Source organism: Sminthopsis crassicaudata, chromosome 2 (genome assembly GCF_048593235.1).
Source record: "Sminthopsis crassicaudata isolate SCR6 chromosome 2, ASM4859323v1, whole genome shotgun sequence".
NCBI lineage: Eukaryota > Metazoa > Chordata > Mammalia > Dasyuromorphia > Dasyuridae > Sminthopsis > Sminthopsis crassicaudata.
Genome location: NC_133618.1, coordinates 34,572,088 through 34,583,705, shown reverse-complemented (window position 1 = coordinate 34,583,705; position 11,618 = coordinate 34,572,088). Strand labels below are relative to the sequence as shown.

The window sequence follows — 11,618 nt, the reverse complement described above, 5'->3', positions numbered from 1 at the left end:
GTATAGTGGCTTTGTACCTAGTTTCCTCCTCAGCCTCAGTTTCCTCATCTGTAAAATGTTCATAAAAGGAGATTCTTGTGTGGAAAGTACTTTTTTGAATGTTAAGGATGGATGTTACTATAGTCATGGAGACATGAAATATTGGGTAAAAGGTATCATTGTTGAGAATATGAATGACAAGGCAAAATATCAAAACGCTGAGGCAGTCCTCAGAAGAAGGTCTTAAGAAGAATTTACATTCACAAGACAAGAGATGATAAGTGAATTATCTGTGCAATTAAAAAAAACCAATAAAAATAAACAATTTATGTCTCCTCCCCTCCAGAAAAAGCATAAAAGAGAAAAATTAGATTTTCCTCTAATTTTCTATTAGTGGAGAAGTAGATAAAAAGGGAAGACAAAAGGACTAGAATGGATAAAACTAAGAGTAGCTTCCTTCAAAATTCTGCCTCAGACCCTACGTAACCCTGGTAGATCATTTGAACTCTCTCATTCTCTATTTCTCCATCTGTAAAATGGGGACATTAAAAGTGGAGTTGTGAAGATGACCTCTAACGGGTACACCATTTCTGATCTTTATCCCCTTGACAGGGGATCTGCAGCTGCCACATGGGAAGGCTCTGGTCAAGTCAGTGTCAGGGAAGCTCAAACTAAAATGAAGAAAGACAATTCTCCTTCCTCCAAATGACTCTGCTGTCAGTGGAGATCTTTGGCTGACTTTGTACAAGGTAAACTTTTGTGGTTAGCTATTAGTGATTCAGAACTCCACCCCACTCCAAATAACAATATTTATCTCATTTTATCTTCACAACTACTCTGGGAGGTAGGTGCTATTTTCATCCCCATTTTACAGGTGGGGAAAATGAGATAGCCAGAGGTGAAGTGACTTTCTCAGAGTCACACAAGCTTTTAAGTATCTGAACCCTAAATTTAGTGTCAGAGTTTACAAAGTTCCTCCCCCTATGGTCAACTTCTTTGTAATTGATGATCTTAGAGAACTTCCTGAAGGCATTTTGAGACTAAATGCCCAGAGTCACTCAGTTAAAAAAAAAAAAAAAAATATATATATATATATATATATATATATATATATATATATATATATATATATATATATATATATGTAGGACAGAAAGTTGGACTTTCCTTTCTTTGAAGTTCCATCCATTAGACTTCATTACATATCAATATTATATTAATGATAGGCAAATAGCTGAGCCATGGAAGATAGAGAGGTAGAATAGTGCAAATCCTAACTCTTCCACCACCTATTCCCATATGACCTTAGTCTAAGCTATTTAGTTTGTCTGGGTTTCAGCAACATCATGGGTAAAATGGGCCACATGACCTTAAAAGGAATTTTCCATTTGAAAAATTCTGATTCTATCTGATCCAAGGCAACCCTTCCCATCCCTCGCTTAAAGGGGGCTTCAAGGAAACAAGAGGGCAATTTAGATAGAACAGCTTAAGTGAGAATGAATATTTTATTCACCATTTAGAGCTAGATTATAGACAAGAGCATACCCCCCAGACACGGCCCAGGGACTTTGGGGTGGGAAACCTCCGGTTTCTTTAGAATTTCACATTCCAAACTGTGAAAGAATCCCAGCTGGGTCTTAGGGGGTCTAGAATTCAGAGAAGGCAGATAACGAGTCCGGGATGGAAGGGAGAATGGCCTGAGAAGAGCTGGGGTCTAGAACTATCAAAATATACACCTGGTGACAGAAAATATTCAGACTGGAGACCCCAAACTACGTGGGAACTCAGATACTCAGAGTCAGAAGCATTTGATGTCTGTTTGAAAAGGAGTGGCTACCAGAGGTGGGGATCAGAAATTCTCATCACTAGGAGGAGAAACGTCAGAAGAATTGGGGAAGCTGGAGAGACAAAGCCTGGAGGAACGAGGAGGTGCGAAGGTCTAGGGCAGGAGGGGCCATCTGGCCCACTGAGGACGTTTATGCAGCCTGCCAGGTTATGGCAAATGGGCTGAGGGGCCGGGACTGAGCGTGAGCTTTTGTTTTTACTATAGTCTGGCTCCTCCCTTCCCCCCATCTCATATAAGTCCTTCCTCCCTCTCAGAATTATTTTATGTAAGGTTTCCTTTCACTTAAGCTCCTTGAACTGATCTCCATTCTGGAGAGCATTCTGGAATCCACCCACAATGCACCAGTGTCCCAGTTTTCCAGCATCCCCTCCACCATTTATCTTTTCCTGTCATCTGAGTCAATCTGAGAGGTGTGTCTCAGTTCCTCAGAGTTTAAAATAGGGATCCATTATTTAAAAACTAACATTGCTGTAGCACCCATGCCAGATGAGGTGGATGCAAGAACCAGAAATAAGAAACAACCAACATCTGCCCTCACTGGAGGGGGGAGGAATTGGGGGCGAGTACTAGGAACACAGCCCCTTCTTTGGAAGTCTGGGATTCCCAGGAAGCCCGTGCTTGCGTCCTACAGAGTTCAGCGAAAAGTGTTTTGGGGGAAGCTTTGGAGGCATTCAGGGTTTTGAAGAACTGGTGCTTCTTGAAGCAGGAGCTGTGCCCAGAAAACACAGTAATTTCGAGAGTGCGCCTGACACAGGAGGGCACTCAGGGAGGGAGAGGCTCTGTCCCGTAAGGGGACGATTTCTTGTAGTAACTCGAACAGTGCTTTAAAATACACACAGAATTTTCCTCACCCCTCTTTAAAAGTGGGTAACTGGGAGTAGTGTTGATTCCATTTTATGGATGAGGAAACTGAGGCACAGCAAGCAGTGACTTAATTAAGGTCACACAGAGAGGCAAGGACCCAATGGGGCTTCTGACTTCAGTGCTCTGTTCTTCCCCTCAGGTAGGCCGACCCTGACTCTGGTCCCGCACACTTACATATTTTAGGCCTCTAGAGTACTGAACTTAAAGGAAGTTTAGCCTAAGATATTTACTGGCTCTGGGAGCCTGGCTGGGCAAAATCATTTAGCCTTTCCAGCCTCAGTTTTCTTATCTGCAAAATGGGGATAACAATAGCACCTCCTTTCATAAGTTTGTGACAGCCTCTCCAGGTTCAGTTTCTTTATCTGTAAAATGGGGATAACAATAGCACCTCCTTTCACAGGGTTGTGACAGCCTCTCCAGCCTCAGTTTCCTCACCTTTAGAATGGGGATGATAACAATACTATCCGCCTTGGTAAGTGCTCTTTGTGCTGGACGGACGCCGGTTGTCATTACCTCCTCCAAAGCTTCGGAGCTGTTTTATGGCGGACTCTGGCCTCCGTTTCCGTCTGGGACTGTGTATCCCAGACAGATCTGGAGTTTCGGCTGTTATAGTTCCCACAGCTTAAAGTTGTGCCCTGAGGAGCGTGTGCGCGCGCAGGAAGGTCCCATTACCTGCCCGCAGCTCTCCCCTCCCCCGCCCTCTCCCCGTTCAGTTTCTTCTCCAGCACCTGTGAGAGCTCTCAGTCTTTGTCAGTTGCATCGCGCCCCTCCCACTTCCAGCATGTTCCCGCCCCCTGGCACGCCCTCAGCCAATGGCGGAAGCAGCCAGCGCCCTGGCCCCGCCCCGCACGCGGTTCTTTCTCCTCCCCCCCACCCCCTGGTACTTTCCCTCGCAGCTGTCTCCCTCGCCTGTGTGGCTTCCCCTCAGGGGGGCAGCTGGCCCGGACTCTGCCCAGGCTTGCTCGGGATCCTGTGGGGAGGGGGCGGAGGGGACGGAGGGGGGGATGAGAAGCCTCCCTTGCTGTGGGAGACGTCAGGCCCAGAGCGCCCTCCCGGAGCCCGGATTCAAACCTCCCAGAGCCGGCCTGGGAGCCGGGGAGCCCCGGGGATGTGCGGCCTCGGGTTCCGGGTAACCGAACAAGTCCCATAACCCTCCGGCTCCTCGTCCGCACACCGAGGGGGTGGCAGTTCCCAAAATTCCCTCCCGTCTCTGCGTGAGACCGGGTGAAAGTTACCCCGTTTTACAGAGGAGGCCGCACAGCTGGCAAGTATCTGAGGCAGAACCTGAACCCGGATCTCCGACATTAGTGCTCTGCCCTCGCGCTGCCCCTCCCCCAGCGGCTGGGAGTCCCGCGGGGACCGCGGGGCGCGCATTCTAGTTCCGGTGTGGGGCCCGGCTACACGGTGCTGGGACTAGCGGAAGGACTGGGGGTGCTCCGTCCTTCCTCCCCCGGAGCCGTGCTCGGGCTGGGCCTGGGGCCGATAAGAGAGGAGCTGGTAGTGATGGGCCTCCCCATGCCCGCGATGAAGGGCTGCCCTGCCCCGGGAGGCGTCAGGACCCAAAGGACCCAAAAGCGGGAGACTTCTTTCTCAGGGCGAGGGAGAGCGACAGCCAGGTGCGCTGGGACTCCCAGAGCCGGGAGAGGAGAAATTAGTGTGAATGAAGAACCCCTAAGTGTAGCCCCCGCTTAAACCTCTCTCACCGTCCCGGGCTGCTTTAACAAAGGTGACGCCCTCCACTGACCTTGACTCTCCCTTTGTCCTCCTGGGGGTAAAACCCCAGACCCCAACCTCCGGGGCCGTTCAGAACCGGCAACCCGGAACTAAACTGTCCATCGGGATTCTTCTTCCCTTCTGGGTAGTAGTTTGTCCCTCGTGTGGAAGAGGACCGGGACGTACGAGAGAAATGGACGGAATAGGAGATGCAGCTCCAACGGCCTGAAAATCCAGGACTAGAAAGTCTAAGAGGACAAAAAGAATCCTTTCTTCTGTAAGAGAGAACCGAAGGAAAGCACAAGTTAGCAACGGGAATCAAAAAGTAAGGATGAAGTTACTTTCACCCAAAACAATGATGGAAGGGATGGGGTATTGAGTCAGGCCATCGGAGGAGGGATGTCGGTATCAACTGTGAAATAGACACAGTCAAGAGGGGACAATGTGTGATACAGTAACACGAGACTGTGTCCCCAACACGGCCGCTCTGCCCAGAGTTTGTCTCTTGGGAATCCTGCGAACTGCATTAAAATAGTTCATGCAACTTAAACAAGTTGACTAATAAAGCTAGGATTTGGGTGGATGATTGCAAAACACTTTATATTTGTGTGTATAAAAAATCTCATCTGATCCCCACCATAATTCTGTGAGGAAGGTGCTGTGGTCTCCATTTTATAGAGAGGGAAACTTAGGGCGGAGGAGGATAAATGACTCACCCATGATCATTCATCTAGTTAAGAGTCTGGGGCAAGATTTGAACTCAGGTCTTCCTGACTCTGGATCTAATGCCTACAATGCCCATAGGATACTGTAAGAGAGAGGGTATAGTAGAGGGAAAAGGAGAAAATGGGTATTGAGCCGGTGGTCTTTAGATGGAAATCACTCTTCCCCTCCTCATTATCTATTTCCACAATGGTGACTACAACAAATGGCCCAATTCCTGATCTTTTTATGGTGTTTCAGGTTTTTCAGAGCCCTTGGCACTCATTTTAGTCATGTTCACAATATTCTGGTAAGGTTGTTATAAGGTACAGTGTGGTTCTTTTACCAGGAGTTCTCAAACTACAGCCCGCTGGCCAGATGTGGCCTGCCTGGTTGTGGCAATTGGGCTGAGGGGTGGAAACAGAGTGTCAGGTCCTCCAACAGTCTGAGGGACAGTGAACTGGCCCCCTATTTAAAAAGTTTGAGGACCACTGTTAAACTGTAGGTTACAAACTCATATGGGGTCTCATAACTGCATGTGGGGGGATGCAAAATTATGATTTGTTATCAGTAAATGTTTGATTTGTTGATCTATTTTATATACCTATATACCTTGAGCAATAAGGGTTGCAGATGGAAGAAATTTAAGAAGCCCTAGATAAGGTACAGTGTGGTTCATGTGGCTCAGTGGATAGAATGCTGGACTGGAAATTAGAAAAACTTGGGCTCAAATCTTCCTTCTGATACTTATAGACCCAAAACTAGGAGGGACTCAGCCACTCTGCAGTTCAGTCTCCTCTGTTTGCAGATGAGGAAACTGAGGACTAGAGTCAAAGGTCACAAAGGAGTAAAAAGCAGAGTGGAATTTGAAGTCAAGCCCTCTGATCCCAGAACCAAATTTCCCCCCCCCCAATTTATCACAATGGCTCCATTTATTTGCTGTGTTTATGTAACCTCTTACTACCTCAATTTCCACATCTGCAAAATTAGGATAATAACAGTACATACCTCCCAGGGTTGTGAGGATATAATGAGTTAATGTGGGAAAACTGTAAGTCATTATTCAGATTTCAGTGATTATATTTAGAGATTATCATCTACAGTTTACAGATGAGGAAACTAAGGCTGGGAAGTGTTAAATGACTCCTCCAGGGTCATACAGTAAGTTTCTGAAATATCTAGCAAGTAGCTAAGGACCCTAGTCAGGGGTCTTTCAGGGGGGTTTTGGGGGGGATGGGGTAATGTTTAATGAATAAGTGAAATGTCCTGGTGAAAATTGGGTTTTATCATTTCAGGGCAGTCTCAGATCTGAGCAGAAGTCAACAGCAGAGTTTGAGTCACTTAAGTTCTTATTACCCTCCTCCATTCCAGTTGCTGCCCGTGGACAAATTTCTGTTCTATCCTGAAAAAGAGAAAATGGAAAAAAGGAAAATTCAACAACTTCTTTTCTAGTATTAACTAAGGGATAGAGCATCAATCAGAAAAGCAAATATGACAGAAAAAACTTTCCTGGTCCAGGGCAGATGGATCCCCAAATTTTGCATAATGCCTGTTACAATGCATCACTTTTTTTCACTTATTCATACTGCAGCAATATAAATTGTGGGGCTTATTTTCCAACTCCCACTTAAACTGGCAAGTCATATCCATAAGGCTTCACCTAGAGTTTCATCTCCCCCCTTACAATGCTAGGAATACCTCTGAGGGGCTTTCTAATGCTATTGGCTCAGCCTCCTTTCCATCCTCATTCCGATGAGTTTCTCTGGTATCATTTACCAGTTTCAGTTCATTTTTCCATTATGTCATTGGCTGACCTCATGATTAGAGCTCCCACCATCACCTACTCATTAGGTTTTTGAAGAATATTTACTGAGAAGATGTAGCAAGAACAGAAATGACAAAATATTTGCCCCAAGACAAGTGCAAGTCTTCCCTATAGCACCTTAGCTCTTGGGGAGAATGGTCATCACTAAGCACTCACCAAGTTCACTTCCAAATGCAGTGTTGCTTATGGGTAGAGTGATCCCCTTTCTTGCAGGACATGTCTTTGGGCTTTGTGTGGATGGAAGGACAAAGGGATAGAGAAATGGATCCCATGGTGTGGAGAGAGTTCTGGATTTTAAATCATAAAGACCTTAGTTCAGATCCTACTCTAGGTAATGCTGTGGTCCTCAGTTCCCTCATTTGTAAAACATGACATTAGACTTATAACCTCTAAGGTCTTTCTAGCTCTGATTCTATAATACAGAGATATGTCAGTACCAATAATCCATACCCTCACTCTCGTATCCCTTCAGAGAGACATACACTTTGTCCTTTCACATACACATTTTTTTCCCTTCTTCCTATATATGCTTTTCTCTCTTTCTTTTCCTTTCTCCTTCCCCCTAAAACCTATACTCACACATTCACTCTCCCCACCCACATACACACTTAGACACCCAATCTACACCCTTCCAGGCTGAATGGAAAGCAGAAAACAAAGAATTTCAATATGAGGAATGCTCCTGCTCCTGAGTCTTAACCAAGTAAAAACTGGGGGTGTCAGGCTCAGTTAGGCAGAAAAATGCAGCTCAGTTTTGTCTATGTCCTTCCCAGACAGATGATGTCCTGAAATGCTCTGGGGAGGTGGGAGGTGGGGAGTCGGGGGAGCAGGAAGTTGCATTAACATTAGCATTCTACCATCACACACCTGTCACTCCAGGGGCCCCCACCCTAGCCCTTTGGGCACAGTCTGACCCAGGGGCTTCCAAGGTGGGAAAAGGTGGAATCTTGGCAACCCTTATCTTTGTAAGAACTTGCCCACCCAGACCTCCAACTAGAGAGCCCACCAGGGAAGAGAAGCTCAAGCCAACGAGCCAGCAAAGATTCCACCCAAAGAACAAGGGTTTCTCTAGGGAAAAGAAGGTGGTGAGAGAGAAGGGAGGGAAGACAGACTGAGATGCATAAACAGACTCTCCTTGCTTAGAAATCGTGGACTCCTTGCCCCTCCCTATCCTTACCCTCCCCCCCAATCACATTTGGTGGATTCATGGAATTAGAACAGCAAAATGGTGGAAGGGACCTCAGAGGCTATCCAGACCAACTCTAAACGAATAGGGATTCCCTGCATTATATCCCCAAAAGGACCACTTCACCTCTGCTTGAAGACCCCCCACTTGTCAGGGAGCCCACTATCTCTTGAAACAGTCCAGTCCATGTTGTGATGGCTTCTCCTGACATTAAATTTAAATTCACCTTTTGGAAAATTCCACCCATTGCTCAGGGTTTTACAACCCCTCCTTCCCCCTTCCCCCAGCCAAGAATAATCTAATCTCTCACGTGATGGCTCTACAAATGTCTCCTGGATTCACTTCTTTGTCTGCATTTCCACTGCCCCAACACCAGTACTTATCTCTTGTCTGAATTAACCACTGTGGCTGTGGGATGCTGGGCAAGTGCCTCAGTTTCCTCATCTATAAAGTGAATTAATTTTTTTTAACCTTTGAGGCTATTAATTGGTCTTCCTATTTCCAGTTTTTTGAGCTTTAGGTGAGTCTGGCAGTCTATCCTTCCTAAACACCAACTTAAGCCAATCAACTTCTCTGATTCTGGACAATGGCAGACATTAACCCTCTCCCAACTGCTGGATGCTGCTGGACAAAATAGCATTTGTATGTCATTTTAGGGCAGTGGTTCTCAAAGTATGATTTGGGGGACCCTAGAGGCTTCCCAAGACCTTAGAGTATTTAAAGGTCAAAACTATTTTCATAAAAATATAAAAACAATTTGATTTCTTACATGCTAAATAATGATATTCACAACCCATACAAAAGCTCTTTGGGGGAAGTCCTCAATCATTTATGAGAGTAAAGGGATCCTGAGACCAAAAAAGTTGAGAATTGCTATTTTAAGTGTTGCAAAGCTCTTAACAAATATCTCATTTTATCTCCACAATAATCCCAGAGATTAGGTACTATTATCCCCATTTTGCAGATGAAGAAACAAAGGCAGACAGATGTTAAGTGATTCACTCAGGATCACACCAGCTAGGAAGTATCTGCAGCAAGTTTTGAATTCAGATTTTCCTGATTTCAAGTCCAAATCTGAGCCACTAATTGCCACAGAATACAGAATGGGCATTCCTAAAGTTCTAGTCTGACATTCTCTTATTTAAAAAGCTTCAGGAGTTCCCATTTACTTACTTATACTTCCATCCCATCATGGTATCCCCATTCTTAATGATTCTGAATCCCAGGCTGACATTATTCAAACCCTGCTCTCCATCCCCCTTTGACATCTCTCATTTCCATTCTCCATCCTCTTTAACCCTTCTCATACAATGTTTGATTCTAAAATTACCCACCCTTTCACTGTGATCTCTGGAATGCCTACTCCCTAAATATCAAACTTGCTTTCCTCTTTTCTCCTTCCCTCCATCTTTTTGTTCTTTCTGAGACTGGCTTTCTCCTGATGATATGGTTTCCCTGGCCACCCTTTCCAGAACTGATTGTCCTTTCACTTTTATTCTTCCCCCACAGGTTCTTACTCAATGGTGCTGTTGGGGAAGTTGGAATCACTCCTTATTGTTACTTCTAGGCTTTTCCTCTCTCACCATCATTCAGTAATCACAGTCTCTTAGAGGCTCATTCCATCTATATTGCTCAATTAAGAACCAGTAGATATTGTCTATTGTCCACTACATTCTCCTTCCTTTCTCTTTAAGCTCTGGCTTCCAGTCATTCACCTCCAGTCATTCACTTCTATCCTGGGTGATTGCAATAGCCCCTGTTTGATCCACCTGCCTCCAGGCTCTCCTCTCTCCAATCAATCAATAGTGAGCAAATATAGGAAAAAGCATTCATGTGATACTTGGTTCCTACATTTGGGGAAACCTGGACAAAAATTATACCTGAGAGAATTCTTGGAATAATTCCAGTTGAGAACAAGCCAAAGAGAAAAAAAATGATCATCCTTGGATGATCCCCCAGGATCAGATCCAATTTATATAAGCCCAGAATCTTTGGACCCTCTGAGACACATAGATGTGCAAGCTTTCATTCCAGGGACCTAAGTCGCTATGTATAGCCCCTCTCCTTTGCTCCCATTTCTTTAGTCTAGCCCAGGTTATCTTATTTATCCCCTTTAAAGGTCATATGGAAGCCCAAGGACATAGCCAAGTATATGACTGATCACGAATCCCTCAGTTACCTCTACAGTAAAATGAGGGAGTACCCTGGATCAGGGGAGTTCACACACCATCAGTATTTCATCCCTCTGTCATTGGTCTTCTATGATTTCATGGATCTGAGGAACTCCTGAGATGGGAGCTGCTCTACCAAGGCACATCTGCAACTGTTATGCAGTTTGTAGCCCCGGAGACTTGCTTGGGACTCAGAGTGTCCTTAACTCCCTCAAGGTACACAAATAATACGTGGCTCAAATCCCAGTGAATTCTGTCCTACTATTATTAAGCCTCTCAAGATTCTCAGTTCTCTGTAACTGCTCCTGAGTCATTCCTTTCATGCCTTTGGTTGTTTTTTAATTTTTTGTCTTTGTTTACTTATTTACTGCCTCTTTACTTACCTTTATGGCCATGAGGAAGAAATACTAAGCTAGAGATCCTGTCTTTTATGAGTTGTGTCTGAGGATCTCACTTTAGCCAGAGCTTCCACAAGTCATCTGGATGGAGCAGTCAGGCTAAGATCTATCCTTTCTGGTCATCCTTTCCATATTGACCATCTCCTGATATAAACTGACCTCCCATGGGTGAGGCTTTTATAAAAGTCTCTGAGCTTTCTAGAAATAAAATCCTACCCTACGGGGATAGGGAACATTAATGGAATCTTTCTCGATCTATCCCTATAAACCTTTACAGGAGTGAATATCTGTCATTGCAGATACAGCTTTATCTGATCACAATCTTTCAGCATTCCATCTTTCCCTTGCCTTATTATCCCTAACCTTGTTCTTTGTCCACTGTGACCTCTATTCCCTCCACCCTTCATTTCTTTTCTAGGTCATCAGCCCCATGATGGATATATGCTTGTTCCTTCCCTATCTAGACTCTTTGGTGAACCAATAATACTCTGCATTATCCTCCTAATTCCTTGCCCCTGGTCTTATCTCATCACCCTTAGCTAATCCTCATTGCTAAAAGACTCCCACCATTCTTTTTCCTTGATCTTTTATGCTGCTGAACAAAGCTGGAAGAAATCATGAAAATACAGATTGTGTTGGCTCCAATTTTTTTTTCATCAACTTTTACCTGGGTCCTCATTTCACCTAGGCTGCCATCCTACTCTTTCCCAATCGATTAAGTATCTCACAACCCAAAACAGCTGTTCCAAACTTTCTAGTCTTTTCAAGCTTCCTATGGTACCATCTTCCCCATTTTCCCTACTTAAGACTTTGCCTGCTACTTCACCAAAAAATCAGGGTAGTTTCCTTAAAGTTCCCTCTTTTCCCTTCCTCATCTCACATCACTCAGACCTTTCCCCTCACTTTTTCCTCCTTCACCCCATCTCCCATAAAG

At 44.9% G+C, this 11,618-nt stretch overlaps 1 long non-coding RNA gene across 1 annotated transcript; it reads left to right on the top strand.

Annotated features, from left to right (window-relative positions):
* Nucleotides 1-3,567: 3,567 nt before the first annotated feature.
* On the top strand, nucleotides 3,568-7,252 carry LOC141553169 (uncharacterized). The gene is made up of 3 exons (XR_012485296.1): nucleotides 3,568-3,953; nucleotides 4,555-4,727; nucleotides 6,400-7,252. It is a non-coding gene; the product is annotated as an uncharacterized LOC141553169 (long non-coding RNA).
* The last annotated feature ends 4,366 nt before the right edge of the window (nucleotides 7,253-11,618 follow it).